This window comes from Hyla sarda, chromosome 2, assembly GCF_029499605.1.
Source record: "Hyla sarda isolate aHylSar1 chromosome 2, aHylSar1.hap1, whole genome shotgun sequence".
In the NCBI taxonomy this organism is placed as follows: domain Eukaryota; kingdom Metazoa; phylum Chordata; class Amphibia; order Anura; family Hylidae; genus Hyla; species Hyla sarda.
This window is the reverse complement of record NC_079190.1, coordinates 423,602,911-423,616,283: the sequence shown is the minus strand read 5'-3', so window position 1 is coordinate 423,616,283 and position 13,373 is coordinate 423,602,911.

Genomic DNA, 13,373 nt, shown 5'->3' with positions numbered 1-13,373 from the left:
CCCTATTGTCTCCTCATCTGCCTCCAACTCCAGGCTGTGCCATTCAGCCACTATATGTTCTACTCATGCTGCCACAAGCTGCAGGCTATGTCATTTAGCCACTATATTGTTTACTGATGCTGCTGGGCCTGGGACATTATCTACAAATTTTTATGGTAGCACTAGCTACCATAAATCTTCAATTAAAATTTTAAAATTCACCTTTTAATCTTAGATTGTGTGGCCCCATGGTCTCCTCATGCTACTGCAAGCTGCAGGCTGTGTCATTCAGCTACTATATGGTTTACTGATGCTGCTGGGCCTGGGACATTACCTACAATTTTGTATGGTAGCACTAGCTACTATAAATCTTCAATTTAAGTTTTAAAATTCATCTTTAAATCTTAGGGATTGTGAGGCCCTATGGTCTCCTCATGCTGCCACGAGCTGCAGGCTGTGTCATTCAACCACTGTATGGTTTACTGATGCTGCTGGGCCTGGGACATTACCTACACATTTTTATGATAGCACTAGCTACCATAAATCTTCAATTTACATTTTAAGATTCATCTTTTAATTTTAGGAATTGTGAAGCTCTGTGGTCTCCTCATGCTGCCGCGAGCTGCAGGCTGTGTCATTCAGCCACTATATGTTCTTCTCTTGCTGTGCAAATTCCAGGCTGTGTCATTCTGCCAGATTTTGGTCTCCTCATGTTGCTGCCTCCTCTAGGCTCTGTCATTGTGCCCCCATGCTAGTTTGGGTTTTGTTAGTTTGAGTTTTGTGGTCATACAGTATTAGTTCAAAGTAAACATCGAGACATTAAACTTGGGAATCTAATATAAATCTTAAATTTAAATAAAATAAGCAAAGTAAACTTTTCAAGAATGGGGCTCTATGGTCGTCGCCATCATATTACCTGTGGAATTATCACAAGAATCCAATGAAACAGCTTGAAGCGATAACAATGGACCATAACTGATTAAATGAAACATTCGCACTTTCACAGTCAGGGGGGTGCTGAGAGGCATGGGCTGGAACAGGTGGTATCTCGCCTGGCGGAGGACCGCCAGCTTGATTTTAAGATACAAATATGAACTTTTTTACTGCAGCCACTTCTAGCTTTATGCGCCTACTTATTCAATGGCACAGAAGCTGAATGTGCCCCTGTCCAAGTTGCTGGTACTTCAATTCCTCCCTTTTCAAGTGGACACTCACAGTATCAAATAAAATAAAATAAAAATTACATAAAAAATCTGCCACATCCAGACACTCTGCGGCAGTGATTCTAATAGCGATGTCTGTACTCTGCATGTCATACTGAAGCTTTTACAAAGGAATGTCATGTCATAGAAAACAGATTAAGGAAAAGGGGCTACCCCCACGACATTGTCCAAAAGGCCAAAAACAGAGTAAAAGACAGGCCCAGATCTGATCTTCTAAAAGAACACGACCAACATAAAGACACGCAACAAACTGAAATCTCCAGGTGCCCGCCCACTATTTCTACACAATACAGCAAACAATTTGCAAATATTAAAAGCATAGTGAATAAATATCTACTGATTTTGTATGAGCACAGTGTCCTGGAGTCCATCCTGCAGGATGGTTGCAGGTTTGTTGCTAAGCACAACAATACAACAGGTAACATCCTGTCACCCAGCCTCTTTACTTCTGCCGATAACAGTGGTTATTGGACAAATAAGAATTGGTTACGCCACCAGGGCAATGTTCCCTGTGGAACAGATGCACAATATGCAAATATATGCACAAAACTTCTGCAGTAACTACCACAGTAACACAACAGTCATTCAAGATTTTTTCACATATCTCTTGTACAACTACACATGTAGTTTATTGCGTTACATGCAAAATAGCCCTGATTTACTAAGAATGGAGTGTTTATCTTGGAGTGATCTGTCGCCCGTCTCTATTTTTTTCTCTCTAGCAGGGAAGTTATCTGTTGCCCGTATCTGTTTTTTTTTGTATCGCATGGAGTTATTAAGCAGGGGAGCAGGCGGCATGCTCCTCCCCAGCCATATACAGTGTACTTTTACTTTTATTTTTAAATTCCCCTCCGGGAGCCTTGAATGGCCAGTGCTGAGGAGCCATTCAGGGCTCTCGGAGGGGTTTTCAAATAGTAGCTCTGCGGTGGGGAAAGATATATAGACTCGCTGGGGGGGGGGAATGTAAATGTCTCTCCCCCCAAAGCTTCCATATATCTTGCCCCCTGCTGCGCTATATTTCTTGTCCCCCGCAGCGTATGTGTATATATACATTCCCCCTGGCAGCGCATGTGTATATATACATTCCCCCGCAGCGCATGTTTATATATATATATTCCAAGTAGAATAATCACATCTGCACTCATCTGTAAAAATTATTCCTTTATTGCATCATCACAGGTAGATAGAAGCCGGCCTTGGTGGGGTCGGTAATGGAGCGCAACAGCTGAGGCTGTGCGGGTGGCGGCAAACAGCTGGTTTCGCGACAAAAACAGCTTCCTCTGGCCTTCTGGGGGAGGAGGAGTGCCAAGCGCTCAGGGAGGGGGAGGAGTACAACCAAAGGGTAAATAAGATATAAATCAGTAAAGAGAATGGGTACAACATAAAAAGTGAAATCAACTAGTGAGAGAATGGGAAAAGTGTAAAAATACAGTGTAAAAATGTGCATAATGTAAGCTGCAAAAATCACTGTAGAAAAACGGTGAGCTCGTTCCTGTCATTAAGTCCGAGTATGCCAAGCGCATCTAGGCACATGATCCATACAGCTTTGCGCTGTCTGAGGATCGTTTCTTGCATGTTGCTTGTAGTGAAGATTGCTTTTGTGGTGGGATCGCATGTGTTCGATGAGTCGTGCCGATCCAATACCAGTGATGAGAGATCTTTTATGTTCTCTGAACCTGAAGAACAGGCAGCACTTGGTGGAGGCGATGTAGAAAGATTTACAGGGACAGATGAGGGCATAAAAACCCATTCAGAGCGGCAACTGATAAATTCGTTGGCATAGATTTCGGTGCCACCATGTCTTAGAAAGGCACCTTTTGCATCTGGGAGACAATGAATGCATGAACCGCGTTTAAAATTTCCTTTTAATTCATTTTTGGTTAACCAATTTTCATTGGAATTTTTGGAAGAGAATTTGGATGACACCAGCAGGTTTTTTAGACTGGTACTTCATCTAAAAGTGATAAGAGGTTTGTTAAAGGCAGTATTGTGTAGGGCAGGATCCCGTTCTAGGATGTGCCAATTTTTGTACAAAGTTGTTTTGATGATATCGGAGAGTGCATTGTACTGGAAGGAAAACACAAAACGCTTTTCTTTTGCTTGAGTGTGGAATTTTTCCTCGGTGCTGTTAATTTTCTTCAGACGCAGGAGTTGGGTGTAAGGTAATGAGTTTTTAGTGTGTGCGGGATGATAACTGTTGAAATGCAGGTAGGAATTAGTTGCTGTCTGTTTTCTGAGACCTGTGGTGGTGATCATATTGTTGCAGATGTGTATATGTATATATGTATATATATATATATATTCCCCTCGCAGCACTATCAAATGCCCCCCCCGCAGCGCATGTATATATATATATATATATATATATATATATGCCCCCCGCAGCACTATCATATGCCCCCCCGCAGCGCATGTATGTATATATATATATATATATATATATATATATGCCCCAGGCAGCGCTATGATTGACAAGCATTCTATTAGCATTGCATCTGGCCAGGAAGCCAGCTGCCCAATCCGCACCAGGACATACATTTACATCCTGTGTATGAGCACGAGCATCGGAACGCTAGCCGTGAACCCGCCGGTAATAGCCGACATCCGCGATTACGTTGATGTCCGCCATTAACCCCTCAGATGCCATTATCAATACAGATGACGGCATCTGCGGCAGTGCGGTGCGCAAAGATCCGATCATCCAGAATGGTGGCCGGAGGTCCCCTCACCTGGCTCCGGCCGTCTCCCGGGGTCTTCTGCTCTGGTCTGAGATCGAGCAGACCAGAGCAGAAGATCACCGATAATACTGATCAGTGCTATGTCCTAAGGATTTCTATAGATAGTCCAATATGGAGACATAAAAAGTGTATAATAAAAGTTGAAAAATGTAAAAATAAAAAGTAAAAAAAAATGTGAAAAATCCCCACCCCTAATAAAAATGAAAATTGTCTGTTTTTCCCATTTTACTCCAAAAAGCATTAAAAAAATTTGGTATCATCGCATGTGTAAATGTCTGTACTATCAAAATATAATTATTAATTATCTCGTACGGTGAATGGCGTAAATGTAAAAAAAAAAAAAAAGTCCAAAAATGCTGCTTTTTTGTCACATTTTATAAAAAAAAATTATAAAAAATGATTTAAAAGTTTTATATAGGCAAATGTTTTATCGATAAAAAGAGCAGATGATGGCGCAAAAAATCATACCGCCCTATATATGGAAAAATAAAAAAGTTATAGGTGGTCAAAATAGGGCGATTTTATATTACTGATTTTTTTTAAGCGGTACAAAAATTTTAAAGTATCTAGCCATGGGTATCATTTTAATCCTATTAACCCACAGAATAAAGAACACATGTAATTTTTACTATAATGTGTATAGTGTGAAAACAAAACCCTCCACAATGTGCAAAATTGTGGTTTTCATAAAAATTTCGTCCCTAAAGAAATTTTTTGGGGGTTCGCCGTACATTTTATGGTAAAATGAGAGGATTCATTATAAAGGACAATTGGTCACGCAAAAAACAAGCCCTTATATGGGTCTGTAGATGGAAATATAAAGGAGTTATGAAAAAAACGAAAACGCAAAAATAAAATTGGCCTGGTCCTCAAGGTTAAAATGGGCTTGGTCCTTAAGGGGTTAAAGAATACTTGTTATTCATAGTGCTGTGGCGGCATATGTGTATAGATGCGCTGTGGGGGACAGATAGCTGTCACGATGCCGGCTGGCAGGTAGTGGATCCTCTGTGCCAGAGAGGGATAGGAGGACCGCGCTAGTGGACCGGTTCTAAGCCACTACAGGTTTTCACCAGAGCCCGCCGCAAAGCGGGATGGTCTTGCTGCGGCGGTAGTGACCAGGTCGTATCCACTAGCAACGGCTCACCTCTCTGACTGCTGAAGATAGTCGAGGTACAAGGGAGTAGGCAGAAGCAAAGTCGGACGTAGCAGAAGGTCGGGGGCAGGCGGCAAGGTTCGTAGTCAGAGGAGATAGCAGAAGTTCTGGTACACAGGCTATACACACACAAAACGCTTTCACTAGGCACAAGGGCAACAAGATCCGGCAAGGGAGTGCAAGGGAGGAGACTAGATATAGCCAGGGAACAGGTGGGAGCCAATTAAGCTAATTGGGCCAGGCACCAATCATTGGTGCACTGGCCCTTTAAGTCTCAGGGAGCTGGCGCGCGCGCGCCCTAGAGAGCGGAGCCGCGCGCGCCAGCACACGACAGCAGGGGACGGGAACGGGTAAGTGACCTGGGATGCGATTCGCGAGCGGGCGCGTCCCGCTGTGCGAATCGCATCCCCAACGGCCATGACAGAGCAGCGCTCCCGGTCAGCGGGACTGACCGGGAAGCTGCAGGGAGAAAGACGCCGTGAGCGCTCCGGGGAGGAGCGGGGACCCGGAGCGCTAGGCGTAACAGTACCCCCCCCCCCCCTTAGGTCTCCCCTTTTTTTTGTCCGGTGACTGCCTCCCCTGGGATGAGGACACCGGGAAGGAATGGATGGTTTCCTCAATGGCAGGCAGTACAGCAGGAGTAGGAATGGGGAGGGAGGGCAGAGGGTGAAGCTTGGCACGGGGCAGGGAGACACAAGGACGGGAGCCAAGAAGGGACACAGAGGCTTGCCTGATGGGACTGGGAGGGGGGGAGAGGCATCTCCTGTGGAGGGCAGAGTCCTTAATGACCTTAGGGGGACCGGATACAGGAGGAACCACAGGGTCACGGCAGGGATTACTGGGAACCGGTTGAAGGCAGTCCTTGGAACAAGAGGGACCCCAACTCTTGATCTCTCCAGTGGACCAGTCCAGGGTTGGGGAATGGTGTAGAAGCCAGGGTAGTCCAAGGAGAATTTCGGAAGTGCAATTGGGAAGGACCAAAAATTCGATTTTCTCCTGATGAGGTCCGATGCACATTAGGAGGGGCTGCGTGCGGAAACGCACGGTGCAATCCAACCTGGCTCCGTTGACCGCGGAAATGTGGAGTGGCTTGACAAGACGGGTCACCGGAATGCGGAATTTATTCACTAAGGACTCCCGAACAAAATTCCCAGAGGCACCAGAGTCCAGGCAGGCCACGGCTGAGAGGGAAGAGCTGGCTGAAGTAGAAATCCGCACGGGTACCGTGAGACGTGGAGAAGCAGACTTGGAACCAAGAGACGCCACACCCACGTGAGCTGGGTGCGTGCGTGCGTTTCCCAGACGTGGAGGACGGACAGGGCAATCCACCAAGAAATGCTCGGTACTGGCACAGTACAGACAAAGATTCTCTTCCTTACGGCGATTCCTCTCTTCCAGGGTCAGGCGAGACCGATCCACTTGCATGGCCTCCTCGGCGGGAGGCCTAGGCGCAGATTGCAATGGAGACTGTGGGAGAGGTGTCCAGAAATCTAAGTCTTTTTCCTGGCGGAGCTCTTGATGCCTCTCAGAAAAACGCATGTCAATGCGAGTGGCTAGATGAATGAGTTCATGCAGGTTAGCAGGAGTCTCTCGTGCGGCCAGAACATCTTTAATGTTGCTGGATAGGCCTTTTTTAAAGGTCGCGCAGAGAGCCTCATTATTCCAGGAAAGTTCAGAAGCAAGGGTACGGAATTGTATGGCGTACTCGCCAACGGAGGAATTACCCTGGACCAGGTTCAGCAGGGCAGTCTCAGCAGAAGAGGCTCGGGCAGGTTCCTCAAAGACACTTCGAATTTCCGAGAAGAAGGAGTGTACAGAGGCAGTGACGGGGTCATTGCGGTCCCAGAGCGGTGTGGCCCATGACAGGGCTTTTCCAGACAGAAGGCTGACTACGAAAGCCACCTTAGACCTTTCAGTAGGAAACTGGTCCGACATCATCTCCATGTGCAGGGAACATTGCGAAAGAAAGCCACGGCAAAACTTAGAGTCCCCATTAAATTTGTCCGGCAAGGACAGGCGGAGGCTAGGAGTGGCCACTCGCTGCGGAGGGGGTGCAGGAGCTGGCGGAGGAGATGATTGCTGCTGAAGTTGCGACTGAAGTTGGCGCACAAAGGTGGACATTTCCGACAGCTGGTGGGTTAGATGGGCGATCTGTCGGGATTGCTGGGCGATCACCGTGGTGATATCCGAGATATAAGGCAGAGGGACCTCAGCGGGATCCATGGCCGGATCTACTGTCACGATGCCGGCTGGCAGGTAGTGGATCCTCTGTGCCAGAGAGGGATAGGAGGACCGCGCTAGTGGACCGGTTCTAAGCCACTACAGGTTTTCACCAGAGCCCGCCGCAAAGCGGGATGGTCTTGCTGCGGCGGTAGTGACCAGGTCATATCCACTAGCAACGGCTCACCTCTCTGACTGCTGAAGATAGGCGAGGTACAAGGGAGTAGGCAGAAGCAAAGTCGGACGTAGCAGAAGGTCGGGGGCAGGCGGCAAGGTTCGTAGTCAGAGGAGATAGCAGAAGTTCTGGTACACAGGCTATACACACACAAAACGCTTTCACTAGGCACAAGGGCAACAAGATCCGGCAAGGGAGTGCAAGGGAGGAGACTAGATATAGCCAGGGAACAGGTGGGAGCCAATTAAGCTAATTGGGCCAGGCACCAATCATTGGTGCACTGGCCCTTTAAGTCTCAGGGAGCTGGCGCGCGCGCGCCCTAGAGAGCGGAGCCGCGCGCGCCAGCACACGACAGCAGGGGACGGGAACGGGTAAGTGACCTGGGATGCGATTCGCGAGCGGGCGCGTCCCGCTGTGCGAATCGCATCCCCAACGGCCATGACAGAGCAGCGCTCCCGGTCAGCGGGACTGACCGGGAAGCTGCAGGGAGAAAGACGCCGTGAGCGCTCCGGGGAGGAGCGGGGACCCGGAGCGCTAGGCGTAACAATAGCGCTATATGCCTGGCCCCCACAGCGCTTCTATATACATATGCCTCTGCAGCGCTATGAATGACAAGTTTTCTTTAAGCAGTGCATCAGGCAGCCGGCTTCCCGGCCAGATGCACTCCTAATAGAATGCTTGTCAATCATAGCGGATGGGGCATATATATATATATATATATATATATATAAATAAATATATATATATATATATACATGGGCTGCAGAGGGCATATGATAGCGCAGGGGGGAATATATATATATACACATGCGCTGCGGGGGGCATATGATAGTGTGGGGAGAGTATATATATACATGCACTGTGATGGGTATATGATAGTGCTGCGAGGGACAAGACATATAGCACAGCAGGGGGCAAGATATATAGAAGCTGTGGGGGCCAGATATATACCCCCCCCCAGCGATTCTATATATCTTTCCCCACCACAGCTCTTCTATTTAAGAACCCCACTGGGAGCCCTGAATGGCTCCTCAGTACCGGCCATTCAGGGCTCCTGGCGGGGAATTTAAAAATGAAAGTAAAATACATCGTACCTCACTGGGGACATGCCACCCGCTTCCCTGCTTAATAACTTCTGATTGGATCGGGTCTCAGCAGTGAGACCCGATGCGATCAATCCCTCAGCCCCTGCACTACTACCCCCAACATGGAACAGACCCTGTTCCATGATGGGGGTAGGATTCACTCAGTTTTGAGTAATTTCAGCTCTGAGCTGTCGGTTTTCCTGTGAGTTTTTCATCATACTCGGAGTATTTTTTCTTTTTTTGTTGGGAACATGCCCCTTTTGGGGCTAACCACGCCTGTTTTGACGGGTTTAAAAAACTATCTGAGTGATGATATCTTTTGTCAGAAAATTGTGTCGCACAAAGTGTCAAATGGGCTATGCGACACAAATTTGGTCGCCCAACCCCAGAAAAAGAGTCGGGTTACCATTAGTAAATCAGGGCTAATATGCACTAAACAATATGTAGGTTCTACATGCAGGCCATAAAAAAAAGAATATCTGAACATATCACAGGTACTCGAACCACTGCTAATATGAAGGCATCTTCGGTTGCGTCAAAACATTTTAGGGAACATCATGAAGAGCCTGTCTCTTCACTCAAGGTAACTGCCATAGAATATGTCTCTAGACCTATTCGGGGAGGAAACTGGATTAAGAAACTTCATGCCCGAGAGGTTTTCTGGATCCTTTAAATGGACACCAGAATGCCCCGGGGCATGAACTACTGCTCTGATATTATGTATTTCTATTAATAATTCTACATTATGGCTAGACATATGCTTCCCACATTGGTCACTTATGATTTTACTTTGAAATGACCATTTTGTTCTTAGATCACTACCTTGATATTGTATGCCATAGTGTGAACCAGGCCAAAAGGTTTTTTTTCCATCATTGGTTGCATTTTTTTCCTTAAAGGAGAACTTCAGAATATAAAAATTGTCCCCCTTGCTGCCGGCAGTAAAAAAATAAAGATGTACATACCTTCCTCCGCTCCCCCGAAGCCTCCGGTATCTGGCTCCGGCCTCCGCTGCGATCCTCTTCCTGGTTGCTGGTGGTTGGCGAGTCATTCTGCGCTCAGCCAATCACTGGCCACAGTGAAGTCCCGACTTGGCCGGTGATAGGCTGAGCGACAGTGTGAGAACGCTTCAGGACACAAAATTCTTCACTACACTGGCAACTGCTGCCGGGGCCGAAAACATCACACTGCCGCTCAGCCTATCGCCGGCCGAGTTGGGACTTCACTGCGGCTGAGCTCAGTATGACTCCCCGACCACCAGCAACCAGGAAGAGGATCGCGGTGGAGACCGAAGACGGTTACTGGAGGCCTCGGGGGAGCGGAGGAAGGTATGTACATCTTTATTTTTTTTACTACCGGCAGTATGGGGGATAATTTTTATATTCTGGGGTTCTCCTTTAATACATGTTCTAATAATGCTACCATTTCCAGTAGCATTATTAGAACATGTATTAAAGGAGAACCCCAGAATGATGTGGAATAAGTTTTTTTCATATTTTATAAAATGATGGTCTCCTTTGAAATTTACTGCTCTTTCAAGAGCTTATATCTACATGTTATGATACATTGGTTATTCATTACAGACAGATTTTCTTCTACTCTTAACCTGTATAGGTGTACAAATTTTTTATGCTCGCATACACACATAGGTTTTGTTTTCTCTTTGTGTGCGGTATGTGTCTATCTATGTGGTTTCATGATGTACGATGGCACACATAGAGTTAGCAACCTTGAAAAGGTGTGTAAGGCTGTTTCCACATGTGCTTGCTCCTTCACGCTTTGATTAGGGGGCAGTGCTACTATTGACTAGTGTTAATTATTTTTCACCTAAGGTTTATTTGCTTTATACCTTGATAAAGGTTATCCGAAACGCGTCGATTGGTTTTATCTGCTCTGCCTTTGTAAATTTACCTCTATGGATTAAACAAAGTAGTCTATTTTATACTACACTCCGGAGTGCTGGACTGTTCATTGGGATCCTCCCATTTTTCCTCAAAAACAAGATATGGTCAGAGTACAGGTCTAATAACCAGCACAGAGCAGCACCTAAAGAGGCCTTATATATATTCTCCCAGTGCTGGTCAGGAAGGTTAACTCTTCCCATCCCAGGGAGAATTAACACATAAACTGTTCCGACACAAACCTAATGCCTGAACAGGAACCAAAGCATTAAAATACTAAACACATATAAACGAACATTACACTGTATACACAGGGCAGTTTAAATATCCTACTGCTGGGAGGTGCAAGCACTAGCGCCACAGCTTATTGGCCTGGCATTGCCACCTCCTGATAGGCTGGGAAGGCAGCATCATACAATGCAACATGCAGGGCCATCACCAGGACAACAACAAGTGCCGCCGACCACAGGAGACAGAACCAGCGGTGTTGGAGCTGGTCAAGGTAAATTCATTACAATGACCTCTTCTTTTGCAATAGTGTATCAGTATAGTGACATTTTGCCATGTGCTGGTGCTAGTTTAACACACTAAGAGAAAGTCTTCAAAATTGTTCAACACCCTTGCAAATTAGGTTTATGTGCAACAATTACAAATTTTCAACTGTTTACACAAAAAAAAGAAAAAAATAAGAAAAATGCAACTAGTTCAATACAACTTATTTAACATGGAGTTTCTCCAAATTTAACAATTAAACACAAAATGCCACTTTTACTACATACCGCAATCTTAAAATAACTTAACTTATAATCCCTTAGAAGAGCACACATTATTACATCAAGGACAAGCTAATGCATTCAAATTAATGCTACAATGACTGTGTACATAATAAGAACATAAAAAATGAACTAATTCATTATAAAACAGAATTGAAGTGATTTATTATGCATGGTCATGTAGGGTATAATAAAATATGAAACGTTGTGAATACATGAATACATACATAAAAATGTCTTTAAAGTGTATAAATAAATAAAATAAATTATGATTGATAATAGATACCTTTAGTGTAAAAAAAAAGTGCAATGAAACAAGTAATTATTTATTGATTGATGTTGACTAATATTAAATTAATACGTAAAAATGTGAATATAAATGTAAAGTAAATAATATATCATGACCTAATAATGTATACATCTGTGATGCGATAGAACCAATGGCGCAAATAAACAATAATACATTTTCCACTATATTCATGTGAATAAAAAAAAATTAGAACTCCAGTTTTAGACAGATATTGAATGTAAACTAACAAACCATACCTGTAGTTTTGAGCATGAATTTATATTGATTATAGTGATATCGTAAAAGTCTGTTGACATCTTAGATTTCCTCCAGAAACATTCAGCACACCCAGAGCCCCACCAAAGAAAGTGGGTACTTTGTGTGTGCCAGGGTTGATACTGTCTGTGTTGGGAGGTTCAGATTTTATGGGGTGCTGCTTTGCCCAGGGTAATCTTGAGGGTGTCATGGTAATGTTCATCCGCTTGATTGGGCAGATTGGAGACAAAGAAAACTGTAGGAGCAAATCCCTATAGCAGACCTATCCTGCTCTGGACAGTTCCTGATATGGACAGAGGTGTCAGCAGAGAGCACTGTGGTCAAAAAGAAAAGAACTTCCTGTGGAGCATATAGCAGCACTGGAAGGATTAAGATATTTAAATATAAGTAATTTACAAATCTGTTTAACTTTCTGACACCAGTTGATTTAAAAAAAATAGTTTTCCACTGGAGTAAGGCTGCATCACACCACGTTTTTTTACATACGGGTGCCGGATCCGGCGGGGGGAGGGGCAAACCAGGCGCTCCCGTACCACAGCCGGATCCGGCGCCCGTGACTCCATTTACTTTAATGAGCCGGCTCAGTTTTGACCCGTATCCGGTTTTGGACCGGACCTAAAACCGTAGTATACTACGGTTTTAGGTCCGGTCAGGAAACCCCATATGGGTCAAAACTGAGCAGACCGGAGTCACCGTTTGACTCCGGTCGGCTCATTAAAGTAAATGGAGTCACGGGCTGATCCGGCTGGGGTACGGGAGAGCCCGGTTTGCCCCTCCCCCCGCCGGATCCCCGTATGTAAAAAACCTGGTGTGAATGCAGCCTTAACCTCTTCAGGACACAGGGCGTATGGATACGCCCTGCATTCCGAGTCCTTAAGGACCGAGGGCGTATCCATACGCCCGTGGGAAATCCGGTCCCCACCGCTAGCCGGTTGGGGATCGGAGCCGGATGCCTGCTGAAATCATTCAGCAGGCACCCTGGCACATCGCCCAGGGGGGTCCTGAGACCCCCCCATGTCGGCGATCGGAGAAAATCGCATGTCAATTCAGACATGTGATTTTCTCCAATTCCGGGCTGATCGGGTCTCTGGTGACCCGATCACCAAGAAAATAGGGCTGATCGGAGTTGTCAGCAACAGCCCCGATCAGCCTAAAGGATTGGAGTGAGATCGCAAAGCTGCGATCTACTCCTATCCCCTGCCATTACTCAGTGACAGTGGGGGGGGGGGGGGGAATTGAAAGTGAAAGTAAATCGATCTTTACTGTGGCAACCACTGTTACAGTGGTGCCCAAACAGTAGCCCTCCAGATGTTGCCAAACTACAACTCTCAGCATGCCTTGACTGCCCAGGCATGCTGGGAGTTGAGTTCTGTAACATCTGTCCCTTCAGATTTAGCAATTTTCATGACATTTTTGAAAATTGCTGCTCTACTTTGAAGCCCTCTAATTTTTTCAAAAAGCAAAAGTATGTCCATTTTATGATGCCAACATAAAGTGGACATATGGTATTTGTGAAGAAAAATAAAATTTATTTGGAATATCCATTTTCCTTACAATTAGA